The sequence below is a fragment of the Orcinus orca genome, chromosome 18 (genome assembly GCF_937001465.1).
Source record: "Orcinus orca chromosome 18, mOrcOrc1.1, whole genome shotgun sequence".
Lineage (NCBI taxonomy): Eukaryota > Metazoa > Chordata > Mammalia > Artiodactyla > Delphinidae > Orcinus > Orcinus orca.
In genome coordinates this window covers 15,125,293-15,139,674 of record NC_064576.1, presented here as the reverse complement: position 1 = coordinate 15,139,674, position 14,382 = coordinate 15,125,293, and the positions used below count along the sequence as shown (strand labels likewise).

Here is a 14,382-nt window from a genome sequence, read left to right as displayed (position 1 = left end):
GGCACAGGTGCTGGTTCCTTGCTGGATTCAATTCTATCTACCCTCTTGAAAAAAGGATCCAGTGATGTCTGGGTAGTAGCTCTTTTTTTTCTCATCATAGATGATACGGTAGCACTGGATCGCATTCTGAATGGCTGCTGCAACCTTCGTGTACCGTCCTACGTTCCGGTCCTGTGCCTCAAAGACTAACAGTGCCTCCTCAAATAAAGAAAGTCCCCTTGCCATTTCCTGCATCGTGAGTCTCCTCAGTTCTTCAGTTAATTGTTCTTCTTCTTCTTGTTTCTCTTCGTCCTTTCTCTAGGCCTCCAGTTCCATCAGGTCTTCATTAGTAAGCTCCACGTTTGCATCTTTGAAAGTTCACAACTCGAAGGTCCGTATATAGGGGACTTACTGTAATATCTAGTCTTTCTGTGAATGACTGCTTTCACTTAGCATGTTATCAAGGTTCATTCATGCTCTAGCGTATATAAGGATTTCATTTCTTTTTATGGCTGAATAATATTCTCTTGCATGGATACACTACATTTTGCTTACCCATTGCTATTATTCCTTGATAGAATAATTGTAAATTCAGTGTTAAATAATAAAAGCATCATAACACATAGTACCAACAGTCACCCATACAGAGGCACTTTCTCTCTGGCAGGGTGTGTTGACACACATGATTTCATTTGAACAGGAGTGATTTTATCCACAGCTCACAACAATCCTGGGTGGCAGGCATTGTTTTCCATTTTATAGATGAGCCCAAAGAAATCAGGCATCTTAGCAAAGATTATGTCCTCACGCAGTTACCAGCAGAGCTGGGACTCAAACTCAGACCTTCTGAACAGAGTCCCTGTTTTTCCTCATACAGCTGAGCTGCAGTGAGCGTCAACCTGTCCCACGGCGAGGGGTGTGTGAATGGTCCACAGCCTAGGACACACTTTTTGTGCCGTGGAGGGAGTGGAGAGGAGATAAAAGATCTTCTCCATGAACTCTATTTGCCCCCCAAGTGCAGTCACCAGCGACCACATGGACAGGGGTGGAGGACCTTAGCTTTCCAACTTTTAGCTTTCCAACTTCAAACTGAATGTATCACAGCTTCTACAGGGGTTGACCCATTCCTTGAGGAAGCAAAACAATGGCCCCTCTGTTAAGTGTTCCATCGTCATATCCCCCTGGCCAGGCCCCTATCTGAGGTTTTATAACTAGGCCATTTCTAAGCAGCCCCATTGTGAGCAGACACGTATTTGCCCTGGCCTCACGGGGGAGGGATCTGTTCCTTCTTCTGTATTTACACCCCCAGTTGAACCCCCTAAGCTTTGCTGCAAACACATATGATAGCCTGCTCCTTCCTCTTTTGTAAATTTTCCCACCCCTTTGACTAGGCAGAAATGACCTCAAATTATTTTAGTTTTCAGAAAATGTTCTAAAAACTTCATTTTTTAAAATCATTTTTCATTTCCCCAAAGCCCAAATCAAAGTCACTTGTTAACACTAACCATTCATGGACCCAACTCTAATGCGTATGGATGTGTATACAAACGCTGGAAACCACTTTGGGAGAAGTGGAGAGGGAGGGAAAAAAGGGGGTTGGAATCCATCTGTGGATTTAAATTCAGCAAAATGAGCTGACCCCTCCCCCTTTATACCAGGACAAGATGATTTCCTTCCAGACTGTTAGGAGGCCCAGACATTAGGAGGCCCATGATGTCTCAGTGTCCTTCATTGGTGAGGTTCATCTTGGTGACCAGATCAAGGATTTGTCCAGTTTCCCCACTGTATAGTTTCAATTTCCCCCTTGAAACTATTGAGCAATCTGTGGAGAGATACTTTGAGACCATGCAATGATCCTCCTCATTATACAACCTTCCCCTCATACTTAGCATCCATTGATCAGTCTTGACCGAACCAGCCTTTACTATGATGCTTGGAAAATGGCTATTTCCAATGCAACCACTCCTTCCACATTTATCAGTTGATGACAGTTACCACCTGTAAGCCAGAACCCTCAATCTCATTCTCCCCCCATTATTGTACTCATGGAGTTTTATTTTATTCAAGGGGTAAATAATCTATTACTTCTCTTATTCATTTTGATACTGGGATTATCCTAGATTTGGCCAGTAAGAGCCCCTTTAAACTGGCTCCTATGTCCTTTTGATATATTCCCATCTTTTTAACACTTCTGAGAAATACTGATTGAAATCAGAGGCAAATAAAAATAAGTGCTACTTTTTTGGACTGTGGGGTCCCAGGAGCAAAGTTCAGGATAGATAATCAATTGATAGCTGTTCAAAAATCTATTCGTTACTACAACTACATGCAACATATTCTCTTCAGTTTTGTTATTCTTAGATCTTCTGGTTAGTTCTCATAATTAGTCTTTGTGGTTATCATAGGTAATTAGACTGGAGTTGGCCAGAATCCTTGGACTAATTTGGAAGACAGGACTACAGCCAAAGCTTCTTTTCAACATGGAGTCCTTCTTCAACATCCTTTCCCTGATTTGAATGCCAATTTCTTTATCATCTGTTCCTTCCGACTGTGAGTGTGTTCATAGATTTTTCACTTCACTTTAGCCCTTGGCGTTTGGTCTCTGTGGAAGTTCTGATGGCTATTCTTGCCTCTGTAATCTTGCTGAACAAAGATTTCCTCCCAAACTCAGTAATAATTTTCATTCCTGCTGTCAACACTAAGGTGCTAAGCTAGAGGTTTCCAAACCTTCTCTGTTCATAATGCTCTCAGTGTCTCAGTAAGTTTTTCCAATGCTCCCAGGCCAAAAGAAATACCGAACAGTTCCTTTTATGAAGTACTCAGGCCCAAACAATTTATTAAGTATTCATGTCCAATGACTTTGTTTGGAAAAACTTAGACACATAAAAGAAAAGAAAGGTATATTTTTATTTCATTCTTAAACAACCAACATTACTTACCAATGGGCTGTGTGTACCTGTTGGGGAGTGCACAGTTTCTCCAAACTTGGAAGCAGATTGGACACCAGTACTCTCATTTCCTGTTACACATTTATTTTCACGTGCACTTGCTTTTTATCACAACTGCTGAAAACCTAGCTTTGCAAAGAGATGATATCACTGAAAGAACTGTAGAGTGACCTATTGCTGAAACTATGAATTACCTAGCAGTTTGTGCAGTGTCCCACAGATGTCCAGTATCACTGCGTTTCCCTCAAAAATCTAACATATTCTGCAGCCCCCTGTGAAGGCACTGCAGCGTCCCAGGTTGCTTTCCTGCACAGAACAGAAACTATGACACTAAGTCCTGAAACCTTTCAGTCCCCTTTGTAAAACGCCAATGACAAATATTGAGTTGATTGTTAAAAATCTTTTCTCTTGTAGTGAAACTGGTAGAGTTCATTATGTAGCCCCAAGCTGTGACTCTTTTTCATAGTTTACAAGTTGGGTGATCACATCATTGATTTTCCCTTCATTCTAGGATACTTTTAAGAGTGAAAGGGGTGCTACCATGACAGGATTCTAGGAGGTAAACAGGGACTGTCCTGGGCAAACCGGGCTGTGTGACCACCCAGTTAATTCATGACATACGTCATAACACATATTCTGAAATCCACTTTTAGTCAATGAATGGTCACTATTACAATGTAGTTTCTCTTATCTTGTAATTTGCTGAAGGATCTTACATTAAATTCTGATAAAAGAAGTTTATTGGTTGTGCTCTTCCTTCTCTTATCTCTCCAGTCCTCTTCCTTCCATTTCCCTTCAGACACTGGACCTTTTCCTCACTCCTACCCGTACCCCAAATCCCATCAAAACTTAACTTTCCTAGTCACCCAGGTTCAAGCCTTGCCTGTGGTATTTTGAGAATATGAAAGGTAGTTACATTCACGACACACAAGAAAGGCTATAAAAGCCCCCTCTTTCCCCATCTCTTTACGTTTGACCCGCACAAGGCAGCTGCTCCAAGTTTCTTCTTCTTCCATTCTAACGCCCCTGCCCCCAAGCCTACACAGAACTTTGTTCATCCCCAAGCTCTCTTTGGTCCCTTTTCCTTCCTTAACCAATGACTTCTTTTAAATCTCAAGCTCTTCTGTTTGGATATGACGCAACGAAGGAATTCATAAAGTGACTCTACACCTTAGAGATTGCAAACACTTCCCATGTTCAAAACTTTTTTCTTTTTCTTTCATATTCGTACGCATGCATGCATCCATCCCTCAAAACTGGCTGTGAAACTTCCACTTACTTGGGTGAAAGGTAGGTGAGATTAACACCCCTGCCTTCAGAGAATTACAACTTAATTGGAGACGGAAAAACAACAACAACAACAGACAATAGGATGTTCGGACATTGCAGAATGTCTGTGCTCGGCAGGTAGTTGGTGCTTCAGAAACATTCGTCAACTGGTGTAGGAAGTAGTATTGACATTGGATGATCGTCCTCAGTGAGTTCGCCAAGCTTTTACGGTGCGCCTGGCTCTGTGCGAAGTGGTGGTGGGAAAGGGAGCATTTCGAGGACCCAGGAACACAGGGAGATTGCAGTCCTGCCTCCATGCCCTGGTCCACTTCTTGTCCACCTTAATCGTGAAAAGTGAGAGGTCAGAGCGGGAAGGGCCGACTCCTTGGGCAGAGGGCAAGCCAAAGGGACCACCCTGCACGGGGCTCGCGGGGACCAGCTGGGGGAAGACGAATCCACGCCCCGAGGAGCCGCGGAGCCCTGGGGGCGGGGAGTGGTGAGCTAGGGGCGCGCAGGCGTCGCCCCGCCGCACTGCCGCCGTCGCTGCTTTTGACTTCGCTCCGCCGGGCTGCGGGCCAGCCCGACCCCTGCCCCCCCAATCCCGCAGCGGGGACACCGGGTCGTTCACGACGCCTGCTGTCGATGATTAAACCAAAGGTTTGGATTATACTGAAAAAAGTAACGTACAGTGCACTTAGTCATGGCTTGTAAAAAGCAGGCAGAAGAATGTTGATACGGATAACCATTTAAATTTTTTTTTCTTTTCTTTTTAACATATAACCATTTAATAGGACAAGGAAGAAACGCTGTAAGTGATTAGTAGGAAAAGACGGAAGGGGCGGACGCGAAGAGTTCAGTGATAGTTTACTCCAAGCACAACAAAGCAGACGCCGAAATAGCTCAGTTGGGAGAGCGTTAGACTGAAGATCTAAAGGTCCCTGGTTCGATCCCGGGTTTCGGCAGGGTCTTTCTTTTTCGATTGGAATTTCTCGTAGGATCACCCGTTTAGAGTAACCTGGCTCATTAATTCCACCGCAGGTAAAAACTGGGACTTGAAGGGCGAGCGAGAAGTGGAAACAGCCGTTCTCAGTCACCCCTGAGAATGTGGCCGCTACTCACAGCTACTTCCGAGGCGCCTCCGTGGGAGACGCTGCTGCGCTTGCGCAGTGGGAAGCGTGGGGGTGGGGGCGGGGCCAGAGACGCCCTGCTGGAGATCCGGAAGTGCGGGGTACGGGACTCACGCCCGGTGGTGAGAGGGGCAGCGCGCTGGTGCCAAAGGAATAGTTCCGTGTCGGAGGGCGAGAAACAAAACTTCGTTCCAAATCTCATTCCCAAAGCATCCCAATTTGAAAAGCAAAACCCTGCTGTTTAATCAAATGGTCCCCCTCTGGCCTTGCCCGAGGAGGGAACCGGGCAGCTAGGTATTTTGGGTTAGAAGCGCACGAAGCGCGGCCCCCGGGGGTGGCATAGCCAGGGTTACTTAGACAGTGGGTAAAGGCATGGCAGCTTTACAGCTCTGTAAAATTAGTCTTGCATCGCAACAACTTTCATTAGAGTCTAGATCAGTGGTTCGCAAAGTGTGGTCCCAGGACCACCAGCAGTCTCGGCTTCACCTGGGAACTACTTGGAAATGCAAATTCCCGCCCGTGCTTCACACCTACTGAATGGGAAACTCTGGGGTGGGCCCAGCCTTAGGTGTTCTAACAAGTCTTCAGGGGTTTCTGAAGCAGTCAAAGTTTGAGAGCCACTTATCTATAGACATTCCTTTCAATGTTTAAAAGAGCCCTTTCCTAAGACCTTTTTTGTGAACAAGCTTTTACCTTGTGCAGTCTTTTGTCCTGCAAGTCTGAAATAAAACTTTGGCACGTGCTCGGAATTAATTTTTCTGAAAATTTTTGCTTTCATGGTGAGTGTGTGTGTTGGTGGTGGGTGTGCTGGGGCATCGACTCTGGTAGCTATCTGTAGGACCCACCCCAAGGCTAACCTAGGCGCTGTGGAGTAAAGAAAATGGAGCCCAGGGGCCTGATTATGTATTGTGTTGGCTCCTGGGAGCTGAGCCAGGACCCAGAGGTAGAAACTGAAGGATTAAATTAAATTTAAATTGAATTGAATTGAATTAAAGAAGGAGGAAATTTCAGTCTATTTTGGAGTCACTAGAAAAGGGAAGATTTAGTTTAGTGAGGTGATGAGTTGCTGGTCAGCAGATGAGAGACAGTCACTTGTGGGATTTATGCATTAAATCTTGCATATATTCTGCTTCTGTTGGTTTGAAAGGGAAGGCTGCTCACATTTATGAAATCTCGTGTGCCCTCAGGGTATTAATTCACTCGTCAATTAGACCTCAGTTATGTGCCTCCCGTTATGTGCCAGGCATTATGTGATCTTTGTAACTACCCTATGAAGTTACCTATTATTAGCATCTTCATTTTACACATAATAGTCCTTGTAGGAACGCAAGTATTTAAACATATGTCAGGCATCTAACTTCTGCCACGTCCTAAATGTTATGAAAAGTTAATAGTTATTGGGATGTTTGTGTGCATAAATATGAGAATAGTTTTAGGAGGAAATAAAAGCTTTTGCTGGTGAATCAGAAAAGGCTCTATGGGCAGAATATGCTATGTTCCTTTTACAAAATGAAGGCCTGATTTGTTGAGTAGTTTCAGCTGTTGAGTAAGCACGAACGAAGTACGGGTACGCACAGCATAGAAACATCTCCCTTGTAAGCATTTTCTTAGGTCAAGTTGGTAAACTGCTCGGAGAAAAATATAATCAGGTGCCTGTTTATTCCACATCTTATTCTGTTAGTGTCTCCTCAGTTCATGGCCATCTTTCGATTTCTCTCTCAAGCTTTGCCTCCTCTTGAAACCTTTCCCCGCAGATTGAGTTACTGTTGATCTCCCCATTTTGACCGCCCAGTGCACTCTGCACTCTGCACTCACTGGGCATGGGATTCTGTCCCATCTTTCATTACCTGTTTTGAACGTGTGCTCATTTCCTTATGGCACAATGCCACCTCCTCAGAAAAGGTGGTTTGGACGTCAGGAAGACATACTTCAGAGTCTCCATGTTCCAACGGGAACATGTGAGTATTATCGAGGAGCGGGCTCTGAAAGAGGTCGTGTGACCGGGAATGGCTGGCGGGATGTGAATTGATTCCCGGACAGGTTGTAGGAGTGCTGGGCTCGCAGAACAAAAGGAAAAGGGCAAAGACGACAGGGAAAACCAGGCAGGCTGGAGTAGGGGATGTCAAATCCTCCCCCCAGTGGCAGTGGGAGTGACGGTGGAGGGCGGACGGGCAGCTGGGACAGTTGATCTCGCCCCTGAAGGCGGGGAATCCTAAGAAGACGGCTTTTATCCCAGACCTCGAGAGAAATTTCAGGAGGGCCTGAATGCAGCTTTATCCTTGTAAATCTGACTTCTCCATCGTGTTCGTGGTAGCAGTGGAGCGCCCGTCACCGTCAACCAACCCGGCTGAAGGATCTGAATTGAGAGTCCCTGCAACAGTTTCTGGTTTATAGCCTTGAACTCTCACATTGTAAAAACAGACGGATGGTGCACCAAAGCCATGTGCTTTTTCCTCTGCAGTGGGTGAAGAGGAGGAACGCGGTCCAGCAGGAGGCGGAGAAGAAGGCTGAAACGGCGGCGCGGGCCGCTGCTCTGTGTACGCACGTGGCGTGGCGGGTGGCCAAGAGCACAGCCCCTGCAGGCAGGCTGCCTGGGCCTGAGCTCCGACTCCATCTGTTGGCTGTGTAATGTTCATAGGTTCTAGAACCCTGAGGTTTCAGCTTCCCCGTCTGTAAAACAGAGGGGGGTAAAAAATTACTTCTATTATAGGGCTCTTGTGAGAATTAAATGAGGTGATCCACGTACGGCGCTCAGCCTGTGGCACAAGGCATAGACTTCGTGCTCAGTCAGCGCCCCCTGCGGGCCGCTCTCTTCCTTCAGGAATGGGTTCAAGCATCAGCTTTTCCTGTCTCCCCAGGAAATCTTCCATGTTCTTTCCACTTGGTACTTCCCCGCACCTTATCTGTTTATCCATCTATATTTCCCGACTGGCTGCTGTCACCTCCTTAAGGTCTCCATCCATTCTGTGTATACATAGAGCTGATTCACTCCACTGTACAGCAGAAACTAACACAACATTGTAAAGCAACTATACCCCAATTAAAAAAAGAAAACTACCCATGTGCAAAGCAGAGAGCCCACAGTAGGTGCTCAATGCACGTTTATCCAATGAATGATAATACACCTCCCTTTTCATCCTCTCAGTGGTGACTCATCACCACTGCCATAGGCTCTGACTATACTTGTTTTTATTATGTTCGCTAACAAGAGAATGAACTATTTTGAGGGTCTGGACTGAGATTCCTGTTCCTTTTCTATGCCTTATATCATCCAGCCCTGTGCCAGAAACGTTTTGGGTTCTCAAGAAATGCTTCTTGACATCTATTGATTTGTCAATAAGCAACTCTTTCAGAAGGACTAAAAAGAGTTTGTAGTTAATTTAAAATTCCGGATGATTTTTAGTGTTTTCTGTTCATGTATTAAATTTTTTTTTCCGCTGGCATTATTTAAAAAAGGACGAAAAAAAGGGCTCTAAACCCCCTTCAACATAGGAGAGCAGGAAGCTGGACCTCTGAGTGAGTGCTCCAGAAAGAAAACGGGGTTGTCTTAGCCTAACGGAGACAAGTTGAAGCATTTTGGGACCAGGATCCGCCAGGGCACTAACCCGCATTAATGCAGGTCATAAACCCATGAGCTGGGATCACAGTCACACATTACATGGTTGACGTTCAATAAATGTCTTAACAACAACAATAACATTCTCTTCATCTTTCAAGTCCCTTAAGATATTCTGACTGCTATTCTTAAGTGGAAGATTTACATAACTTTCTAGATAAACAGGTTTTAGAAAACCTTCCAGATGTAACAGAGATTAAGAGCTAAATAAAGGTTTTGTGTTCTGAGAGATATAAAGAAAACAAACAGTCCAACACAAATAGAAACATGTCTTAATAATGGAAACGTTTTACTTAATCCACCAATTATGAGCTCATTCATTCTTGTGAGTTATGAGGCTGTGCAGGTGTTGCCCTTCAGTAGGTGTGCTTGGGAGCTCCCCTTTTTCTTATTTTTTTTTTTTTTGCAGTACGCGGGCCTCTCACTGTTGTGGCCTCTCCCGTTGCAGAGCACAGGCTCCGGACGCGCAGGCTCAGCGGCCGTGGCTCACGGGCCCAGCCGCTCCGCGGCATGTGGGATCCTCCCGGACTGGGGCACGATCCCGTGTCCCCTGCATCGGCAGGCGGACTCTCAACCACTGCGCCACCAGGGAAGACCTATACATGCTTTTTTATGGGCATGTTTATGCCTTTTGAAGTTCTCTGCGTATAGAAATAATTTCTTTCTTGATAGATAGAAAGTGATTTCTCCAAAACATATATATTAAAGTTATAACTTAGGGGAGAAGTGTTAAAAAGGTAATAGATTGTAAATATCATCCGTATACTGAATTGATCCAAAAGAAGTTAATTTATTTAAAGCCATTAAACCACAAGTCGATAAAGACCTTATTGGTTTTTGTTTTTGCTGAATCACAGACATCAATATTAAGCCTCCGGGTATACTTACAAGGCCAGAAACAATTAAGTAAATTATACTCAAGAACAACCTACAGAGCTTTTCCTATGTGCTAATCCAATCCTCCCACATCCATCAAGCAAAAGCCTAACTAACCATGTGGATTTTCAACAATGCCCTAAAGGCCAGGAAACTTGGACTCCAGAGCTTGAGTTTCAGAGGTTTGGGCGTTCGGCTTAATTGCCTGTCTTTTGTTTTGTTTTGTTTTGTTTGTTTGTTTGTTTTGCGGTATGCGGGCCTCTCACTGTTGTGGCCTCTCCCTTTGCGGAGCACAGGCTCCGGACGCACAGGCTCAGCGGCCATGGCTCACGGGCCCAGCCGCTCCGCGGCACGTGGGATCTTCCCGGACCGGGGCACGAACCCGTGTCCCCTGCATCGGCAGGCGGACTCTCAACCACTGCGCCACCAGGGAAGCCCTGTCTCTCGTTTTGGATGAACTGGGCCAGCCTCCCAACTGCATCCCTACTCCATCTTCCCCCCCAACCCCTATCCAGTGATTAAGGGGTAAGGCCTGGTTATTCACCCAAAGAAATAAGGCAGAATAAACTTAAGTCAGGACTTTCCTAAATCCCTTGTTAATTAAAAAAAAAAAAGCCAGAACCAAGAAATAAATCAGTCTCTCCCTCTGCACCACTGAAGATGCACAAGATGGTGTTAAGTGACCAGAAAAGGAGGCCACAGAGGCACCTGTGTTATTTGGTCCTGTGGCCCTCCAACCTCCCAGGTGCCTCGCACTCTTGACTCTACCCTGCTTCCATCCACTTCTCTAGTCCTGTTTGTTGTATCCTTACACCCCCAGCTCCGTGTGCCAGCATTGGCCACTTCCTGACACAACTTACTCGGGATGCTTGGCGACAAGTCAGCTCTTCTCTACCCTTCTCCCCTGTCTTCCTTGCACACACAGGCCGGAGTTTCTCTGGAGGACGTTTGTGGGCAGGAGGGATGCAGTGAGAGGGAGAGCTGAGTTTTGCTGCTTCCTGTGCTCAGGCTCCCCCAGTGGGAGGCCTCCTGGGACATGTCTCCTCTGTCCTGCAGGTGGAGCTGTCAGGGCATGTCTCCAGGGCTCTCCTAGGTTACAGGGACAGTAAGCAGGGCCCTGACCCCAGATTCTCCCACTCAACTATCCAGCCCCTTTCCATCATTAGCAATTGGAAAATTGACTACACCCAGTTTTCCCCAACGACACAAGGTTGCATAGGATTCAGAAGGCGCTGAAGCTCCACGTGTTCTCACACAGATGGTCCAGTGTCCAGAGCTTCCCTGAGGGACAGGAAGGAGCCCACCGCACCACACACAGAAGCGTCCTGTTCAGACTATTAATCTATTGCCCTTTAATAATGATTGGGTGATTGGAAAAAGAAGAATGCTTTGACTTGGGAGTGACTGAGTCTCCCCTGCTTGCCCCGTAAGGAATGTGAGAAGTAAAGTCAAAGTGTTTTTTTCTTGTCTCCACAAGAAATAAACACTGCCATGCAATCACATCGGTGCTTATGTAATAGTTACAAAATGATCTCATTTTGATCACCTGGGACAGCAGCCTCTATCCTATGTGTGAGTCAATAAAAGCCCAGAGCGGCTAATGATTCCCAGTGTTACACAGTCATTTGGTGACAGAGGTGGGACCAGAACCCTGTTCTGAGCCCCCAGGCCAGGGCTGTCACAATGCACCATGCTTGTCCCTATATTCGACCCGCTTTATTGAAATACGGCAGTTCTTTTAAATCTATGGTCCACATGCACTTTGGGGATGTTGGGTTTTGAGGCAAATGGCCTTCTTGACCTTAATGCAGAACCTTGCTACTTACACTAACCTGGCCCATTCCCCCAGCACAGGAAGAAATCTTATGCCAATGTTACTCTGAGAATCTTGAGGCCTAATTGCTTTCAATTCACTGTCTCCTGATAAAACTCTGGGTTCAGAAAAGGGCCTGCTAGGAATCATTTATACGTCAGTATAAATAGAAGTCCTTCAGCCAGTTTTTATGGGCCTCCTAGTCCTATAATACAACGTGCATAGAATCACCTACGAAGGCTTCTTGCCAAAAACTGTTTGCCCTGAAACTACTCAGGCTTCTAGGTAGACCTAACTTCCAGTTTATAAGAAATTCAGAAAATGGTGAAATATGTTAGATGACACCATGAAAAAATAACTAGACAAATCTAGAGTATGAGACATTCTCTAAGACATCTGACCTGCTGTCTTTAACATACCAATGTTATGAAAAACAAAATCAAAAAGATGGGGATAGAGCCCTATATTTAAGAGACTAAAAAGACATAACCCAAAGTAATGTGTGGACCTTTATTGGAGCCTGGTACAGGGAAAACAAAACAAAACAAGACAAAGAAAAAACAACCTATAAAGAGAATTTTGGGGATGTAGAGGGGGAAAAAATCTGTTTTCCCTTTACCCATTATTTTAGGTTCCCTGGATGGAAAATTATTCTAACAAAAGACAGATTAACAAGAGAAAAGCAAACAGAAGTTTATTAACCTATGCATTGCATATACTCATGGAAGTACCCAGTGATGAGTAACTCAAAAAGGTGGTTGGAACTGGGGCTTATATCTTACAAAAGAACAATAAATTTGTAGAGAAGTAACAAGACAAAAGAAAAACACCAAGTTTCTAGGGTAGCAAATTGTGGGAAGGTAAATATATAGATAGGGAAAGTAATGGATAAGGGGAACTTATCTTAATAGATAAGACGGGTTAGCGGACTTCCCCGGTGGCGCAGTGGTTAAGAATCCACCTGCCAGTGCAGGGGACACGGGTTTGAGCCCTGGTCTGGGAAGATCCCACATGCTGCGGAGCAACTAAGCCCGTGTGCCACAACTACTGAGCGTGTGCTCTAGAGCCCGTGAGCCACAACTACTGAGTCCACGTACCGCAACTACTGAAGCCTGCGTGCCTAGGGCCCATGCTCCGCAACGAGAGAAACCACTGCAATGAGAGGCCCATGCACTGCAATGAAGAGTAGCCCCCGCTCACAGCAACTAGAGAAAGCCCACGTGCAGCAACAAAGACCCAACACAGCCAAAACTAAATTTAAAAAAACAAATAAAAAAAAACTGGTTAGTAAAGTTTGTTACGTAGATTCCTCTGGTGCTATTTGTGGGCTGATCAGGGTGTACAGTTGTCTCTGGGGATTAACTTCTGTCCTTCCTGGTAGGGAGGGAAGGGGGGACATCTTTACAACTTTATGTCCTGCTTTTAAGCAAATAGAGAGAGGGCAGAGACTGGTCTGAATTCCATTTCTCCATTCCTCCATCCTAATCACTACTCAATTCTTTATTATCCAGATGCTCTCCCTCTCCCTCACCCCACACTCCACTAAAACGACCCTAGAAAATTTGCCTGCAGCGTGGCTGCAGCAAGTGGGTGCTTTTCAAGTCTTTGCCTTACTGAACTTCAACTGGACACCTGCTTGTTATTATATGTCTGTCCCACTGGCTTCTGTGGTGTTATTTCCTCCTGTTCTCTTCTACTTCTCTATTTTTATTTATTTTTTAAAAACGATTTCCTCTTAATCTCCTCCCTGGCTTCCTTGCCTGCAATTAAAACCCTGGTATTTCTCATAGCTTGCCTATGAATCATGCCGCCCACCATCAACTTTGTCATTTTGTAGGTTCTCTTTCGGGTGATTTAAACCCCTCTTAGGGTTTTAATTGCCATTTAACTCCCAAATATGTATCTGTAGATCTCAAACCCTGCCCACCAATTTGAACATCAGATTCATGAGTTTGTTTGCTAAATACTTCCATTTGGATATCCCACAGATCCCTAAAGCTCACCATCTCCCAAACGTGATTTACCATTCTCCACTCTTTCCAATTCGATATTCAAAACCTTAAAATACCCCCCAGGAGAGTGCACCTCCCACGTATCATCAATCAACGAGTTTTTTTAATCTGAAGAGTTCCCACGTCTGTCGCCGATGCTACCTGTTTGCAGTGCTGTGCTTCCGGCCTTATCATCACCAGCCTGACTGACTGCAATAACTTCGTACCTTGGATCCCTGCAGGAGTTCAATCTTGCCTTCCTTTAAATTTATCTTTCATACTGTTGCCAGAATGAGCTATCAAACACGTAAAATTCTGCAGTCAAAAAAAATGGCAAAAGATCTCATAATATGTAAAAATGTTCCTGATACACTGCTTAGTGAAAAAGAGCAGGCTCCCAAACAGTACGTCCATTAAGATCCCATTTTGGTTTTTTAAAATGTACATATATGTTCCAGGAAATGAAATGAAGAACATACGTCTGAACATTAGCAGAGGTTATCCTCCAGTGGTAGACAACGGCTGGTGTGCATTTTTTATTGATTTAATTTTCCAAGTGTTCTGTAATGAGCACGTTATTAGTTTTGAAAATAGGAATTAGATAAATCTCACAAATCTAACGATGTTGATTTCTTCCTTAAGATCCCAAAATAACTCTTTGCTGGCAGAATGAGGTCCAAGCACTTTTTTCATGGCAGACAAGGCCATCCATGACTGGGCCACCACATTTCTCTCTGGCTTCATCTCTCCATATTATAGAGCA

The 14,382-nt window shown here is 44.9% G+C and overlaps 1 non-coding gene across 1 annotated transcript; it reads left to right on the top strand.

Moving 5' to 3' along the window:
* Positions 1–5,085: 5,085 nt before the first annotated feature.
* Positions 5,086–5,158, top strand: TRNAF-GAA (transfer RNA phenylalanine (anticodon GAA)). The gene has a single exon. It is a non-coding gene; the product is annotated as a tRNA-Phe (tRNA).
* Positions 5,159–14,382: the final 9,224 nt, after the last annotated feature.